Here is a 19,051-nt window from a genome sequence, read left to right as displayed (position 1 = left end):
GTATGATACAATCTAGGTAGGCACAAGACGCTTTGGAAGGACAGAGCAGGAAGGATAGCTAATATTCCCAGAGGAGTCAGAGGATATAGCACTTGAGCAGGGTATGGAAGGATGAGCAGGAATTAAATAGGATTTGAAAGGTAGGAAGCACTAGGTTGGCGTAAGGTATTATTATTCAACAGTATATTTCAACCAATGAATACTTCAAGCATGCTAGATTAGATTTCTTAGCCTTGGGCCCGTTTCTGCTGGACTGAATAATATTGGTGCTGTACAAGTAAAAGAACAGATCTCAAAACTCTGGAAGAAAATAATATGTGTAAGACTTAAAAGCATTTTTAGAACTGTATCCATATATAAGCAGGACAGATCTCTTTGGGGGAAATTTACTAGGCACATAACACTAGGAAAAAGAAACCTTCCATGCTACATTTAAGAACTAAGTTGCATGTTGTTAGGCAGACTTAATTTGGGGGGTTGATTTTTATTTAGTAGGTTTTTAATAAACCCAAAAGAATTGTTTCTAACAGAAGGAATGAATGACTAACTCTAGCTCTACTTCTGGATTTTTCTGTGATCCTGAAGAAATCATTAAACCTTCTTAAATGTATTCATTTATTCATCATTTAAATAGTGTCTATTATGTGCTAAGGTAGGCACTGGATGCTTTGAAAGGACAATGGAAGAAGGGTAGCTAATGCTGCCCGGAGGGTTCAGAGGATATAGCACTTGAACAGGGTATAAAGGAAAGCAGGAGTTCACCATGTTCTAGGGTGAGAGATGAACAAAGTTGACCCTGCCCTTGAAGAGATTTAACATGTAATGGATGTCAGCCATGACATCTCAGTGCAAAGATGAGAAAAGGTTGCTATAGAAGGACAGACAGAGAGACTCCCAGGAGCCTGATGAAGGAGGCTTCACAGGGGACGTACAGTTGAGTTGAATTAAGAAGAACAATTAACCACACCATTTTTCAGGACAAGCAACAATGTGTATTAAGGAGATTAGGGACAAAAAAGAGGAATGGAAAAAAAATAAGATCCATAGAGACAAATTAAGATGGGTTTAATATGCCTTTCTACAAGGTTTGGACTCCTCTTGTGTATATGAAGAGGTTTCAAGTAGTGAGATAGCATGATTAACTCTGAATTTCAGAACGATTACTCAGGTGACAATGGAGCAGATGTCTAGGGTTGAAGACTCAGAAAAGGTTTTTCCTATGGAGTCAGATGTTCCAGGTAGGAACATGGGAATCATTTTGAAAAGTGACAACACTAAGATAATCAGTCAGGAGACAGGAAACACAAGCAGCATGGGAATAGGAAGACAGGAGAAGAGAGATGTCAAGAGAGGCCTCTACAGTGGACATTGGCCAAAGATGGTAGAGATGCTAGGCTTGATAGGATTAACTGTTCTCAGGACCCCAAATGGAAATTAGGGTAGAAATATATTTCTATGCCAGAAGGCCCAAAGGAGTATGGGAGGTCTAATGGTTTTTGTAGGCTTTAGTTTGCCTTTGGGATTCCAAACAGAACCATGCCTCAGTTTCCATATTCGTGAAATGAAAATAACCAAATAGCTTAGAATGGGGATGAAAAACAACTAATGAAGTTAGTGTGCTGATAAGAAATATGAATATGTTCGAAGTCCCTTGTATTAGCAACCATTAGACCACCTGTAATAATTGCACTCTAAAGAGAATAACAATTATTATAATATTTTTGGCCAATAGAACAGCACTTATAATGAGTTTTCTAGAAAATTCATCTAAATTTTTATCCAGACTTTACCAACAAACATAATAATTCTACCAAGACTGCAATATACAAAGATGAGAGGATAAAGCCAGTGACACAATAGAAATATCAGTAAAAACTTAACTAGAAATATCTAGTAGGAAGCAAGACACATATCTAAGCATCTTGTCTTTGAAAAGTATAAGCTACATGGCAAGTAATAAAATAATTGAAGGAAACGTCAATTCACATGTGGTGGAAAAACTGTATCTCTAGCTATATCTATTCCTCATAACAGAGATAGCAATAGTAAGACAAATACAATTGTAGCAGTGGTTCTAACACATTCATTTGGCATTATGAAACTGTTCAGTGGAGAGCTGGACATGTGGGATGAAGATATTTGTTTGGAGGCCATCAGCATGGAAATATGCACAATTGCTCATGAAGAATACAGAATGAGAAAGATGACTAGATCAGATATCTGTGAAACACCAACATTTAGAGGTTGGAAGAGGAAGAGCGACTAATGATCCCCGAGAAAGATGGTCAAAGAGGTGGGAGAACTGATATGTTGTCATAGAAACTAAGAGAAGAGTGCTTCAAGATGAATGTTTGGCTATGAGAAAAATGTTAGAGAGAGGCCAAAAGTGCTGCTATCTTTTTGTCCTCCCATCCTCTCCCTAACGTTTACTAAGCTTGATGTCTTGTAATTCTTATGTCAGAAGAGAAATGGCCAAGTGGAGTCACAGGTCTGTTGAAGTGTTTCCGTATGTTTTAAGAATTCCCAGACTCTGAACATTTAGTGTTACTGAAGCAACATGAGCAGAACCACACAGTATTTATGCCTCAAGAAAGATTTTCCTCTTGGTGGTGAATGGTACTACTATGGCCATATATCACTCAGCTATGTTTGGAAAGGTACTGCTATGATGTCACATTTGTTTCACTCTTGCAACATTCTGGGGATTGCACAAGATACAAAGAGAAACACCTATGGCTCGGTTTGTAAATAAACTGTAGCTCACATTTAGATATTTTTGTCACAAGAAGGATTATGTTCAGTTCAAATTGCTCTCATTTGCTATCTGTAGCCCCCAAAGGCTTTACCAAGTGAAGGTGCAAATATTCAATCATCTGGACTGGTGCTTTCTCAGCCTAGCACTGCTACTCACAAGCTGCATGACATTAGGTACATCTCTTCACCCCTCTGAAGCTATTTCTTCATCTAGAAAAGGTGATCACCTCACCAGTAGATTGTGAGGATCACATGATCCACATTTGGGAACTGCTTTGAGGTAATTCAAGACATTCTACCAATAGATGTTTACAGTTTATCGTCACAGATTTCACAAGCCATAAACAAAATCGCTATGATTCGCTGAAATCTTATCATGACCCAGGCACTCTGCTAAAAGTTACTTAGGTACAAGTTCACATAACTTTCATAACCTCTGAGATGTTATTATTACAGTATTTCCACTCCACATATGAAGAAGCACATTCATTAAGTCACTTGACCAAGGTCACAGAACTAGTAAATGTAATAGTAAGATTATACCATCCCATGTCTATGTGACATCAATGCCCATGCTCTTATTTCTGTTTCCTAAGTCACGGAAAGTTTCATATTAAATTCTGCAGTTACTCACAGCTTTTGCATGAATGTGAATGTTCTTAGGGCTTTGTCATAAGTAAACTGTGCTTCCACTGTGGTGTTTGGGAGCAAAGCCTGAAAATGAGCAGATCTTCCACCCACAAAACAGACATTTCAACAATCAGAATCAAGGGCAGAAGAATGCCTATAGTAAGAGAACCAATTGCTGGTTCCACCTACGTTAGGAATCTCTTCTTCTCACCATCCCCTCAAGTCTGTGTACCAGCAAATAAAGGTGGCATCACTGATGGCTTTACTGATTTCAAGGGAGGGAAGTAGGACTAGAGGGGATAGCTAAATGAACAGGACACATTGCTGCAAGATAAACACGTCCTAAAGAGAAACAGGAATTGAGGAAACTCTGTGGACTAGTCCTATTTTTCACTCATCGTCATGAGTGGGAATGAGCACTGACACCTAGCTTGTGGCTAGGCAGAAATAAAGACTTAAAGGAAAACAGGCAACAAGTCCTGTGAAAATCAATCTTTGGCTGCAAAGAACCATACTGTTTCTCTACTATGTCAAGGATCTGTCCCTTTGAAGGTGTCTACCTCAAAGGGCTATGGTAAAGATAATAAGCTCTATACTGTGTCAAACATTAACTATAAGCTAGACATTTTGCTAAACACTTTCATATATTATCTCATTTCATCCTCTTAACAACTCCATGAGATAGATGATATTAGTGTCACTCCCATTTTACACATAAGGACACTGAGGCTTAAGGGGGATAAGTAACTTCTCTTCACTTGATCTTAGCCAAAAGGCCTAAGAAGCAATGGGGATAATTTCTCAAACAAAGTTACACAGCTAGGAAGTGGCCAAACTGGGATTCAAATGGTGGTCTGGCTGACACCAGAGTTGGTGCTCCTAACACCTCTATTGAAATGGACGAATGGGTTATTAAACATTTTGAAAAGTATAAAATATCATATAAATGCACGATGGGTTTGGGAATGGATTTTCTCAGTGCTTCTCACTGAATTCAAACACATTCAGGCAGGTGCATTTTTCTCTTCCTAATATTCAGCCAGTCCTGCAAATTATATAAATTACCTTTGGTGAATCTTGATGTAACAGCCAAAAATTTCCAAATGTAAAATTGCCCAGCTGTTTCTCTTAAGCCAGCAATCCTCAACCTTTTTTGGCACCAGGTACCAGTTTTGTGGAAGACAATTTTTCCATGGACATGGGGCAATGGGGTGGTTTTGGAATGAAACTGTTCCACCTCAGATCATCAGGCATCAGATTCTCATAAGGAGCACACAACCTTGCATATGCAGTTCACAATAGGGCTCACGCTCCCGTAAGAATCTAATGCTACTGCTGATCTGACAGGAGGTGGAGCTCAGGCAGTAATGCTTGCTCACCCACCTCTCACCTCCTGTTGTGCTGCCCAGTTCCTAATAGACTGCAGACCAGTACTGGTCTGCAGTCCAGGGACTGGGAACCCCTGTCTTAAGCTGTCTCTTGGAGGAGGTGGTGGTTAGATCTTAATAAGTACAATATTCTCACTAAGGTCTGCAGATCACTTGTATTACTCCACTTTAGGCCCAGTAACAGAGTACTCTGTTATACAGAATAGGGCACAGTCCTGTGCTAAGCAAGCTATCTACGAGGAAGTTTACTTTGGAAAGTGACTTCTCTAAATTCTGACTGCTGTCCCCAACTACTTATGAACCATCAAGGCCTTTGGAGCCTACAGACCACTGGATTTCATGATAAAGATCCCTCCATGCCCAAGCTTCCAGACTGTTGCCTCATACTACTGTTTCATGGCAACTTGACCTTTCCCACACAAATGAAAGTACCTTAAAGGGCAATAGGTGTGTCTTTCACCCATTTGAATCTCTGGACCTAGCTCTATGTGGGGCCCACAGACAATCCTCAATCTGAGCTGGTAATGTCACTACAAATCTGGGATTGAGGAAGAAAAGAAGACAGATACTGGGTCTGTACTGACAACATGTTGCTGCTAAGGTATCCCCTTTAGGTTCTTAATTGAGTTTCACAAGTAGCTTTTCTGGACCTAGCATTGCGCTAGGCATCAAGAATCCAAAATGAGTAAGATAATATAGTTCTTGCTATCAAAGAAGTTCTCAATCTAATGGCAGGGAGTCGGGTTATATTCCAGAGAATAAAGTCTTCCCTAAGGCATGTTAGAACCCATACCAAATGGCAGCTTGGGCATATTCTGAACTCATTTTTTGTTCCAGGGCCACTCCAGCAGGAGAAGCCATGTACTAGAGATACTCCTGCAAGATGCTCTTGTATTTTCAAACCTCTGGTGGCACATGACTCTTGCACCAGGCTCCTGATCCATTAGTTCACTCCTGGGTTTGTGCTTCTTTTCATCCACTTGCAGGGAAATCTACAGTCTTTCTGAAGTGTAAGAAACTTCCTTCAGCTTGTCTTTATCCACGCCTACTGAAAAATCTCCTCTTGTAACTTGTAACAGCTGTTGAAATTTCAGTGGGGTCTACTATCGCACACGAACACTTACAGTACAAATTTACCTTATCATCCAGCTAGTTCATTAACCTTTTTTTCCTTTCCTTGAGTGCCATGTTCCAGGGTTAACAGGGTATTAAGCATACCTGGCTAGATTAGAGGTGCCTGGTGGAAGCAGGCCTGCCCTTTCCATGTGTGTAATCAGCAGGCAATTTCAGATCATAAATATAAAACCAGAGACATGCACTTTTGCATAAGAAACCATTAGGAGCACATAAAGAAACACATCCTTCACCTTCCTTTCACCATAGGAAAGAAATGAGGTAGCAAGTTAAGCCATAAGCTTCCAGAAAATAAACACACCATCTAAACTCCAACCTGTGTTGCACAGGACTGGCTAAGGCTGTATTAGAGATGATTTCTGAAAAAAGAAAAAGTATGGGGAAAGGATAAGAAAAACTTGATTATGGGTTTGAGCCTTTTCTTTTTTAATCCTAGACATAAATTCTACTCTTTTCTGCTCTGAAAGGATCTATTTCTCATTGACCTCCTGGATGAGACCAACATTTTTCCTCTGGCGATTGGTTGCCAACATAAACTTTCAGCAGGGGTGAGGAGAGCACTAGCGGCAAACGAAGAAAAAAGAGAGTGACAACTGTGAATATAAACTATTTCTTGCAATTAGATGTATCGAAGTGTGTGTGTGTCAGTGAGAAAGTATATAAATGCAGGGTTACCGGTATGGAGGGGGACATGTAAGAGTTTGGGAACGTATGTATGAGTGAGTGAGAGTGTGGGTCACTAGCAGTATGTGTGAATCAATGTGAATACATGTGGGTCAATGTGATTATCTCAGTGGTAGTTCAGTGTCAACGTGTTCGTGTGACAATCTGAGTCGGAGTACATGGCGGATTACAGGAGAGTGTATGACTTCCTGAACACGTGTGTCAGTGTAAGTGTATCAATGTAAGTGAGAATGTGGCATGGCAAGTGTGAGTGTGAGTCTATGTTGTCATATGGTATCAGTAATTTCCTGTGTGAAGCACAGTCAACTGACTATTGCAATGTGAACTGTGTATGTCAGTGTGGTATGTGCTAGTGTGAATGCGAGTCAGTGACTGTGCATGTCATTATATGTTCACTGGTGCAAATGTGTGTAGCAATGTGAGGGTGTGTCAGTATGAGAGTAGAAGAGTGGGAATGTATAAGAATGTGAGTGTGCAGTAAGTGTGATTGTGCCAGTGTGAAAAGATGTGATGTATGAGTGGGGGATGGTTTGTGAGAGGGTACACATGTGCATGTACACGAATGTGGAGGAGTGCTTGTGTGTCTGTGAGAATAAGGAAATGTATAATTTTGAGTGTGCAGTTCTGAATGTGAAAGTGAGTGAATATGTGAGTGTTAAGTACATGTGCAGTATGTATGTTTATGTGAATTTGTATGAGTACTGAATGTGAATGAACCTATGTATGTGTCAGTCAACGTGAATATACCTGTGTGTGTAAGTGATTGTGCTTGAGTTTGAGAGGGTAGAGTGATGGTTGTCAGTGAAAATGGCTGAGTTTAGAAAAATATGTGTGTATGGTTGTATTTTAGAGTACGTGCCTACAAGTTTGGTATAGAGTGTGATGATGTCTCAGTGTGAAGAAAGTGAGCATGAGTGTGAATTTGTGTCAAAATGTGTGTTTCTATGTATGAATATGATTATGTGTGAATGTGTCAGGAGTAGGGACATTGTTTTAGCTCTGTGTATATGAATGCAAGAGTGTGTAACTCTAAGTGTAAAAGTGCGAGTGGGTGAGATGGTGCTTACGGTGTGAGAAAATATAAACGTGGATATATGAGCATGTATGCATGTTTGTGTCCCTGTGATGAGTTTGTGACTATGAGAAAGAAACAGTGATGATATCAATGCAAGTACACTAGAGTGTATGAAATTGAGTATATGAAGGGCTGTGAGTATAAGAAACAGTTGGAGTGTGTGCAGGGGGAATGTCAATGTATTATTTGCGTATAGAGTATATATGACTATATAGGAATTTGGGCAGGCAAAGGTGATTGTATCCTCTGTGTGAATAAAAGTGTGAAAGTGTATGACTGTGAGTGTGTAAGAATGTAATATTAATAGCATAAAGGTGTGAGTGGCTGTGAACACGAGGGTGGGGTGTATGGTGTGTTGTGTGCATCAATATGAAAATGTGAATATATGAATGTGAGTTTGTGGCAGCGTGAATGTACCTGAATGTAGCATGTATGTAAATATGATTGTGTGTGAGGGTGAGGGGGTAAGAGTGATCATCATTTTGAATGACTCCAGTATGAAAAGTGAGTGAGCCCAGGGGATAATGTGACTGTGTGAATGTACAAGAGTACAAGAATGTGCTTGTGAGAGTATGTATGTGTGTGTGCATGAACTAAAGATACCAAAATAACTGGATGCTGGGTAACTCTCTCCAGGAAGTCTCTTTCTTCCCAAAGCCACAGCGTGTCTTCTGTTACAGGCAAGTTACTTAGCTTCTCTCAACCTCTTTCTCCTCCTTGGTAATACAGTGATGATGATAATACCTAACTTCAGTTAGTATCACTTGTATAATCAGAAACAGCAATAACTATTAGAAAAAAAAACAAAAAACAAAAAAACCTACTTTGCAAGATTACCATAGGAGCAAATGGTATTATGCCAGTAAAGTACCTAGCACAGAGCTGGCAACAGTAGACAATAAATACAAGTTATTATTGCATCTGTCACAGAATACCAAAGAGCAATTCAGGGGCTTCTCATTTTAGTCAGTCCTAGTTACCTTCTGTCCGTCAAGGTCTAAAGAGGATCCCCTACCAGAACATCGCTAGAAAGTTGAATGCATCAGTATCAACAAGGCTGTAATTTCATACCTTCAATTCCATGGCTGAAACTCTGGAGCTTCCCTTTCATAAGAAGGCATCACAGAAACACCTGCCACTGAGCTGCAGTTTTACCTTGTCTGTAGGCCCATTGTATGTTCAGTGTGAAAGGGAACTACATTGCTTATTCCTTGCTTGTTTTTTTAGTTTGTTTTTCTGGTTGTTTTTTTTAAAAACATTTGGTTACTTGTTTTTTTGATTTGGGTAGTAGGAGAGATGCCTCAGCAACTGATAGAAGACCAGACGGAGGGACAGCAAGCTACAAGCAGGTAGCTGGACTGCAGGGAATAGCAACAGAGGCCAGATGGAGAAGCTGACAGAAGAAGTTATAATGCCTGCCTGAAAGGCAGACAAAGAGACAGATAGATGATCAGAGAGACAGGCCATGAAACCGGAAAGAAATGCAGAGGAAGAGAGAGACGCCCAACTTGCAAAGCTGCTGGGCTGCTGGGGAACTGTTGAGCCCTTTTAAGGGAGTCTAGAGATCTGTAAGATCTAGTCCCTGCCCTTGAAGAGCTTACAATCTAGTTTTCTTGGTAAGATGAATACTCCAGAAACCATGCAAGAATTATTGAAGGCAGTAGGGCAGCAAGTGCTACACTGCACACTACAGACTCAAATGCTGTTGGAGACCTGGTGGAGGAAGTGCATCCTGGTTGGGTGGGAAAGTAGAGGGAAGGTTCGGGAAGGTTTAAACTAAGCCTGACAGGCCCAGAAGCAGGGATGCAAGGGGTGGGGGTACACTTCAAATAGGAAGGTAAAATTAAGTTCAGGGGGCAGTAGAAATCATAGGAACTTATTGGCAAATTTGCAGCATGTGGCTAAAAAGCCACCCAGGCACCAGGAAAGGAGAAAAGGAAATGACAGCTTGATGGGAAGCATGTCTGTGTTACACTGAAGCTCTTAGATGGTGCTTGACATCTGCAAAGGACTTGGCAATGATTGTTATGTTGTTTCTCCTCCTCACCCCAAAATGTAGGTCAAGGCTGTCATTCCCATATTAGAGATGGGAGGGAGGCAAGAGACTAAAGGTAGCTGTACTGGGCAAAATTCGCCAGAACATAGGGGTCATGCCCTGAAGCCTAGCTCACGAGGTCCAGGCAGAGTCTTTGATATTGGGAGATCTGGTGGAAAAGCAGCATTTGCCTGGATTTGGAGATCCCTAACTCCCTGCCCTGGACTCCATTACTCACCTCACACCGCCACGGCTGCAGGACTTCAGCACAGGTGGGCACTGCCCATGAGAAGGGTCCGGGCTGGCTTCAGTTCCTACAGACTCAGTGCTGGGCACACCAGCTGCCACAAGATGCAAGGACTCAGCTGCTCTTTCTTGGGGGAAACCTGCCGAGAGAAGCATTGTAGGGGAGAGGGAACCTCTTTCCCCAACTGCTACTGCTCCCTCATCCAACCCCCACCAAACATCACTCACACACACACACACACACACACACACACACTCTCTCTCTCTCTCTCTCTCTGTCTCTGTCTCTCTCTCTCTCTTTCTCAATCTCTCTGGTGAATTTCAGAAAATCCCTTAAGAAAGCTAGAAAATTAGAGCGCTAAGAAGTGTAAAAAGGCATTGTCACATAGGATTACAGAAAGGGCACAGAAGTGGGAGTCAGGAGATGGGAGTTACAAGCTGAGAATTGCTGTTAGTCACCTCATCATTCTGGGCCTGCTTGGTATCAAGTGAAAAGGCCTGCCTTAGTTGCCTTGGATAAGTGTTGGGAGAACTAAATCAAATAAAACAGATGTGAAATATTTACATAATTTGCATAATTATGGAGCAATATGTATAATCACAGGAGGTGGTAGAGCCCAGTGGACAAAAGGAAACAGAGACAATGGCCAATGCAAGTTGGCTCCATGAATATGTAAGCTTCCTGATGTTGTGGCACTGAATTCAGTTCAGTTCAGTTCAGTTCAGTTCAGTTCATCCCTCAACTCTAAGTCTCCACCTCCATTTCCATTCCCCTTTTCACTAACCTTTCACTGGGGAAGGGTAAAAAAAAGTCTGTCTGCCAGGCAACAATATTCTGAGGTCTCCTAATTTGCTACCATCTCACAGGTGCTAAAGGCCACAGCCTCTGATCCTAATTGGAGCTCCCCTCTACCTTCTCCTATCTCCACCAGGTAAGTCTTCCACTGTCCTCCTCAGGTTTCTTAGGGTGAATATACTGTTTACTGTTGTTGTTTGGTGATAATTTACCCTATTTTTCCCACAGAGGTTTCCATGTCTAACCATGAAGGAGACTGAGTCTCTTTGAACCCTCCCTTTCTGCCTTTTCCCACAATCATTTGAGCCTCTCAAGGGAGAGGCTGATCTTCTCTATAGAACCTCAAGCTCTGCAATCCTTCCTACTCTGCTTTCCTTTCCCCTTCCCCCAGTGGTGTCTGTCCTGAAAGAAAAGCAGAAACTACATGCTGATACTAAAGGAGGCATGATTCAGGCTAGCACCTATTTATTAGAGACCAGAATGAACAGGGTCCTAATCCAAAGAGATGGCTAGATGGTTATCTAAACACGAAGATTGCAAAATTGAAGCCTTAGGGAGCCAAGAAAAGCCCCATGATCTCCAATTCCCCCTTCTGGAAAAAAAAAGTCCAAGCCATACTCTGGGTCTGCCTCTTGCTCTTGGGCAAGACTCCAGAGCATATCTGTCCCCCAGCATCCCTGGCATTCCATGTGTGCTTCCCACACGCACACTCCAAGCAGCCTTTCCAAATCCCACCCACTGCACCACTGAATGGTGTATTTGCCCCCTCCCTCCCTACGTGAGCTCACCCTGCAAGATCTCACCCTGCAAGAGGGTGGGGTGAGGGGGAGAGGAGTGCGAGCTACCAAAGCTCCAGAGAGAGGTAGGGCTCAAGGAGGGCACAGGAAGAATGGCCTCAAGAAGCCCCCTGCCCATCTCTGGGGATGAGGGCTGACAGCAGAGGCAGCATCCACCCATTGGGGTGGGAAACAATACTAGAGGATGTAAGAGGAGGAGGACACACCCCCAACCTGTACTACCAAGAATCTCCATGTTTTTGAGCAAGATCAAGAGCTTTCCTGAAGCCTACCTCCACCTCTCCCCAGCCCCAATTGTAGCACCACTTTTTAACTCCATGGTGGCCTGCCTTTATTTCACCACTTGCTCGAGTCAGTGCAGAATCAACTGACAGGACACGGTATTCCACCTGGTAGCCACACTCCTCTCACCTGCCTGGGGGTGTGTTGTGTTGAGAGTAGGGCAAGGGGAGATGTGTGAGCACATGTGCATACTTGGTCATGTATATCTGTGCAGTTCCCTGTACCATGTTGTATGTCTGTATATGTGTGCTGTGTCATATCTACCATGATATGTATGTATTGAGTCTGCATAATACTGTGTGTGTGTACAGTGTCCTGTTACTATCACGTTGTATACACGATCATGTCAATAAGCTACTGTGTGAGTGCTATGTGTCTGTACTGTGTTGCATGTGAATTGCATCTCTTCTATCCTTTGTGTATGTGCAATGTGTCTAATTCGTATTGTGTCATATCTCTATGCCATGCTGTGTGTCTGCATAGTGTTGTGGGCATTGTGTGCCTCTATCATGTTGTATGTCTGTATCACCTTGTTATGCACCTATGACTCAGCCTCCTGTTGGAGACTAAGGTAGAAATCAGTGCACGCATCTTGCACGTACCCAACACCCATCACCAACCCAACTCCACTCCCAGCCACCTTGCTGCATTCCAACTTCCTGCCAGAATCCCTGTCTGGGGACTAGGGCTGCCATCTTGGTGGTGGGGGTAGGTGGAAGCTACGGACAACTACTCTCTCTACCATAGAGCCTTCCCGTGCCAAGTGTCTTGCTCAGCACGGAAGATGTCTAGGAAAGGAGGTTTGGAACCTTTTTCAGGCCCAAAGGAAACAGCACTGGGGAGGAAGTTATGGGGAGCTGACTCCCTCTGTAAACCCCCAGCCCCATCCGTATATGCAAGGAGAAGGACTTGCAGGAAATGGTGGCTGGCTGAGTTTCTCTGTCAGGCTGGTTGGAAGCACTGGGAGCCTTCTCCACAGGGAGTAACCACTGCACAAGGGCACTGGCGATCAGGTTGGGCCCTGAGATGCAGGGGGAGATCTTAAAATTGTTCCCATTGAGGTCACTAGAGGGCACTATTGTGCTGATTGTTAAGGATAGTGTTTCTTTTAAGGTGCTGAATTCCACAAAGTGCCTGGGGCTCAGAGGGAGATATAGGAAGGAAAAGGATATATGACCTAAGCCAGGCCTTTCCTTCACCTTCATACCAAGACTTTCTGTTTTGAGATTGAGTTAGGGAGTAAGGGCCACTAGTGAATATATGCCACCCACCCATCCCCTCAGGTCTGTGAGACCCCCCCGCACAGAACCTTTCAGGGGCTTGGTTATAGGGTCCCTAGCAGATTATTAACTTGGACTTCTCTTTTCCCTCCTGTTCCCCATTCATCTGAAGTAAAAGTAAAGCCACACTGTTGAAAGAGATGAAATATATGTGGTTGTGGGTTGTTTTGTATTGTTTTCCCCAAAACTGGAGGGCATACAAAAAAGAAGGGGTAATTTTTCTGACAGGGAAAGAAGAGGGCTATACTTTAGTGGACCTGTCTTCATTACCAAGAATAAATGGACCACCATATAGAACAACTACTGCCAACTTCATCGTTTGAAAGACAAGGAAACTGAGGCCTAGAGAGGGGCAAACACACTGTCTGGAACCCCTAAACACAACCGGGGTCCCAAACTGTCACTGTCTGGGACAGTGTGTTTGGGAGTCCCAGACCAGACCCTACCCCTCCAGAACACTTGACTTCTGACTCCCAGGGTTCATTCCACCCCAGTTCCTGGTCCTTTGGCCCCTAAAAATCTTCACTCTCCAAATTCAGCCCCTTCCAACCTCAAAGAAAAACTCTGGCCTCCCTCTCCACCATGTGGGTTGCAAGGCCATCCTATTCCATCTCAGCAATCAGGCCTCTCTGTGACCACACCTTTCTAATGATTTCCTCTTCCCACCAGTAAATTGTTACTCTCTTTCCAGTTTTCAAAGTCCATCTCCCCATTATGTTTCCCAGACTCAGACCCAGCTGTAGCTGCACCGTTTTGCTCCTCATTGCATCCCCTGGGTTTAGCACAGATTGCTCCAACCTGCAGATAATTGACCAAATGTGGAACTCAGACACAGATCTATTGCATTGATTAACATTTCCAATTAAACTCCTGGTTAGGCTGTGTGTATTAGTGACTCAAATAATCACCGCACATGTAAATGCAAATGCCTTCCAAAGCCACGGAGCGCGGTAGGAAGCGACGCATATTTGGGAGGAAATGGCAACAGACTGCCAGACCCGGAGGTTCATTTGGTCCTCCGGTAACCCTAAATGAGATTTTAAATGTGTGGCTGTTAGTTGATCCGAGGCTTAAGCATCACACCTGAAATGGAGGATGCGGGTTCTGCGCGTCGCTGCAGGCCCTTTTCCGCCCCCTGCTGGAGAAGCTGTGTAGTGCCGAGTTGGCAGACGAGTCCACCCCAGGCCCTGCAGAGGGAAACGCCTAGACCCCGGCAGGTGGGGGTGGGGGTGGGGGACGCGTAGCGGAGGCTTAAGTTATGCCCCAGATGCCTAGACTGCTGCACTTACCTTCCAAAGTAAAGGTTTTACACAGTTCCCTGCGCGCACAGGGTCCCCAGGGATCCTGAGAGGGAGGGCTTTTTTTTTTTTTTTTTTTTTTTTTTTGAGCAAGGGTCCCAGACCAGGCCCCAACCCACCCATGTAAAAGCAGTCAACCTACCTGTCTAGGCCAGATTGATAGCGCCTCCACTTCCCTTTGGGACACTGTCCTTCCCCACTCCCCTCTCCTTACCCAGGAAGAAAGAGCCAGTTGTTGAGGCTGCTGCTCATTGAGTTTCTTGTTCTCTTGGTTAAAGCTACTGGTTCCTGACGGTGAGTTGCATGGGTGGGGATGCTGTTGATTTTAAATATCTAGAATCATCCTTCTAATTCTTGGCTGAGCTGCAGCTGCCTCAGCCACCAAAGTTTCCTATCCCACCAGAGAATTCAGGGCTTTTGGGTTCTTGGTAAGGCCATGACTTTTCTTCTCTCTCTCTTTCTAGTTTGCTCCTGCCTTCCTGCCTACTCCATCTGATCTGTAGATCTGATTTTTCTTTTCTTTTTTTTTTTTTTTTTTTGCCTTGGCCACATTCTTTAACCTTAATTTAGTAGCTTAGTCTCTGAACACAAATAGCAAAGTCTCTGATGTCAGCACCTCCCCATCCCTGCAGTTCTTTTTATTTCTCGTTTCCCTCACCTGGTATGTCCACTACTCACCCTCTCCCAAGACCTCAGCAAACTTGTTTGCTCTATATACCATTTCCACCTCTGACCAGGAAAATCTACAACCTGTGGGAATCGTTAACTAGTCAGAATATCCCTAGGGTCCTGTGTCCCCTAGCTTATAACCCTATTGCATGTGAACCTCCTTTTCCTGTCAGGTCTCTCCTACAAGGCCCACGTGGCTGTCCGGAGGCTTGCAGGGTCAGCTCCTTGACATTCTAAGGTCTCTCTGACCTCAGGATTCTCGGCTGTCAGCTCTTGACCAGGCTACCTCCTAGTCTCTTCCCGTTTTGCTTGTTGCATGAGCTGGGGGATATGACACTTGTATCCAGAAACAGAGGCTTACAAATGGCTCTCTCTCCAAGCCCCCGCCTGTTAGTCATTCATTACCATATCAAGCCTCTTTGCCCAAAGTTGCCCCTGATTGGAGGCCTCAAGTACCAAATCACAGATCTTGTCCAATTAAAATTTTGCAAATGGCCCAGTGAAAACCGCACTGACCTTTACACCTCGCTCATCCCAGAACAGGGCCACGGTGTTGTCACCAACAGGAATGGACCTCCTTCTGTTCCAATACCTCAGACAGCCATACACTTGGCCTGGATTTGAGTCTGCAAAACCATGAGGGGAGCAAGACTAACATGGCTAAAGGCTTCCCTGCTGAAAGCCGTTTTTTAAAAATAGCACTGCAACCGCCCCCATCATGCTTCCCAAAGCCAAGCCACTCACCCTTCTCTCCTTCGCTTCTACAGACCGACGGCCCAGAACCCTCAAGTCTAGAATCTGGAACGGGATTCTGAAAGGTGGGACCAAAAAAAAAAAAAAAAAAACAAGTGGGGCCTCTATCTCTCTCCTTGCCTGAATCCCCCTCTTCCCACCATCCCCCACCCCACCCCACCCCTTAACCACCACCTAGGGAAGGGAAACTTGCCAGAGCAAGAATCTAAAATGTTCGGTTCACGCAAAAGTGCGGCAATAATCTTGCCAGAGCCAGTTCACAAACTGAGGGCAATGTCCCCCAGCGAGCTAAGGGGAAGAGGGGAGAAGGAGAGGCAGTGGACCCAATGACACTGCTCCCCAGACAAAGACAGGGCCAATCCAGGGACCCCGAGCTTTCTGGGGACGTTATTGCATCATTCCAATCCCCACAGGAGAAGAAAAGAGTCCCCCTGTTATTACCATCTCCCCACCAAAAAAGGGGAGGGCGATAAACAAAAATAAAAGAAAGAGGGGAAGGCACCCATTTAAGAAAATCGTCACTTTTTCTCTTTTCTCGTGTGTGTGTGTGTGTGTGTGTGTGTGTGTGTGTGTGTAGGGGGCGGGGGGTTCTGCCCTGGACTTGGCCAGACCATGGCCACACCCCCTCCCCTTCTCTAGGGAACTGCTGTCACAGCTACCGGGGCTGGGTAGGGGGGCGGGGGGCGAAAGGGAAGACTTACAGGCTGACGTAGCTTTCAAGGCGGGTTTTGCCTCAAGTGGCCCAGGCCCCAGTAAACGAGTCTAGGGTTTGACCAAGCGAAGGAGCCCCGGCCCTCTGGGAACGGCCCTGACACACCCACTTGTCCGCGAACCGGGATCAAGCAAACTGCTCGCTTGGTCTCAGGGCTCCGGGGAGCCACGTAGGAGACTCGAGGCTGGGGCACAAACAGGACAAGAGGGGGGTCCGGAAAGGCAGAACATCTGCCCAGCAGCCTTAAAGCACCATCCAACAGCCACCCCCTCCCCCGCGCTAGCCCGGGTGCAGTTAGTCGCGGGATTTACCTGCCACGGATCCAGCCACCGAGTCAAGACCTTTCCTCTACCTCCGAGAGCTCCAGCTGGCGGGGCTGGGGAGCCGCAGCCCCGCGGCCGAAGCCGCAGCCCCGGGCCCAGCCCGCTCCCCCAGGCTCTTCTCCCGCCCCCGCACACTGGCTCGAGGCGGGGAAAAACTGCAGCCCCCAGTGCGAGATCCCAGACGGTTAGCTGGCACAGCTGCCCGCCCGCGGTAGAGCCCCTGCTCGGCAACCGCTCCCTAGCCGTTCTCTGCTATGACGTCACCCGAGCTCTGCACCTTACCTAGGCCAATCAGATGGTGAGCATAAAACTAAAATCGCCCTGAGTGGGCTACTGGGGACCAATCTTTTGTTTCCAGGCAGGAAGCGCCTGGGAGGGGGAAAAAACTGAAGGGGAGGGAACATGGAGAGGGAAAGGGAGAGGAGATGGAAACTTCTACACTGTCAGGGTTGTCTAGACAGAGGTGGGGCCATCCAAAAAGAGGGGCACCTGACAGGATGGAGAGGAGGGGAGAGTTCATTTATCTTCCTTAATTGCTCCCCTCAGGAAAATTGAGATTTCAGATGAATTTTCGGGGGATGAAATCTGTCCAGCTACACGGGCACGCTTTATTCGGGGGAAAAAATTGTTTCGATTTGGGACACCACCTGTCAGCCAGGCAGGTTAAACTGATGGAATCTCTAAAATACACAGAAAACTAAGAGAGGCAAATGTGGCAGTGGAATTCAAAGAGATGGCAATCTAGATCGGGAAACTACTTTTTTGCATACGAAGTACACACATTCCAAAAAGCACGGAATTATACAAAAAATAAAAATAACTCTACTTCAAATGGAGTTTAAATGTGATTCTCTCTGTCCATCCTTTCCCTTAAACCTTCAAAGCTTTCTCTTGTCTTTAGGATTCGGTTCAAATTTTTGCAGATGTCCAAAGCTTTCTAAAATCTAACTCCAAAAATAATCTCTTGCTACTCCAAAATCCATACTCTCCATGATTTGGCTAGGTTATGTAAATTATGGTGAATTCCAGCAAGGAGACAGTAAGCTGCCATAAAAAGTCAAATAATACAAAACAACAAGGACATTCAAATTGTAATGATGTAAAATATGCCTACAGAAAACGATCAGAAGAGGACATAAAATTGTAATAGTTGGGTTAAACTAGTAGTATTATGAGTAACTTTTTCTTTCTACTTTCAAATTTATTTTTATAAAGATAAATATATCCTCACATACTTAAATGACCAAAATAGATCGTGACCCTTCCCAGTGAGCTTTTATTCAATTTTCTCTACACTGTATAACATCCAGCAATAATTTCTCCATAATGCCAACAAAATAGGTTCCAAGAACAAGAGTGAACTAATATATCTGCCCAGGTCCTTTTAGTAAAAGTCGTACAAAAGAGCTACAGATGACCAGACGCGGTGGCTCACGCCTATAATTCCAGCACTTTGGGAAGCCCAGGCGGGTGGATCACCTGAGGTCAGGAGTTCAAGACCAGTCTGACCAATATGGTGAAACCTTGTCTCTACTAAAAATACAAAAATTAATGGGGCGTGGTGGCATGCGCCTGTAATCCCAGCTACTCAAGAGGCTGAGACAGGAGAATCGCTTGAACCCAGGAGGTGGAGGTTGCAGCGGCGAGCCAAGATCCCGCCACTGCACTCCAGTCTGAACAAGAGCAAAACTCCATCTCCAAAAAAAAAAAAAAAAAAAAAAAAAGCGCTACAGATTCGCCAGACATAACATCTCAGCATCTCAGGCAGTTGAAGAATGGGATGCCTTTTTTGGACTAATTCATTTTAAATTGTGATGATATAGGGAATTGAGAAAAACAACAATGATCCACTCTATGGCAAAACAAGAAAGAGGGAGGCAAAGACTAAGTAAACTATATAATTCAGACTATTTTAAGGGTCACTTTGCATTTTATTTTCCTAAATTCAAAATATATGTATTAATGCATATATGAGTATTACATTAACATTGTAGAAAGTGGTAGAGCTGGGATTTATATCTAAATGAGTCCAATGTCCATGCTTTTTCTAATATGATACAGTTTACTACTGCTAAGAATTAAATGTGGTATTACTGGTTTTCTTAAAATACATACTTGCTGTAAAAGAAACAGACTATGTAAGACTGGCATTTTTAAAAAATCAGGCATTTTTAAAAATAGCTTTTTTGGTGTGG

The 19,051-nt window shown here is 44.2% G+C and overlaps 1 protein-coding gene across 6 annotated transcripts in view; it reads right to left on the bottom strand.

Moving 5' to 3' along the window:
• PAK3 (p21 (RAC1) activated kinase 3) overlaps positions 1-19,051 on the bottom strand; it is a 285,291-nt gene that overhangs the window by 108,360 nt on the left and 157,880 nt on the right. For 4 of the 6 annotated variants that reach the window (XM_074029472.1, XM_074029474.1, XM_045383857.3 and 1 more), the window contains exon 1: positions 9,939-10,089. The gene's annotated coding sequence lies outside the window, so the exon portion shown is untranslated. Of the gene's footprint in view, positions 1-9,938; positions 10,090-15,584; positions 15,695-15,812; positions 15,880-19,051 lie in introns of those variants that run through there. The other 2 variants (XM_045383855.3, XM_045383866.3) reach the window with 2 other exon arrangements.

This window comes from Macaca fascicularis, chromosome X (genome assembly GCF_037993035.2).
Source record: "Macaca fascicularis isolate 582-1 chromosome X, T2T-MFA8v1.1".
NCBI lineage: Eukaryota > Metazoa > Chordata > Mammalia > Primates > Cercopithecidae > Macaca > Macaca fascicularis.
This window is presented reverse-complemented; position numbering and strand designations above follow the sequence as displayed.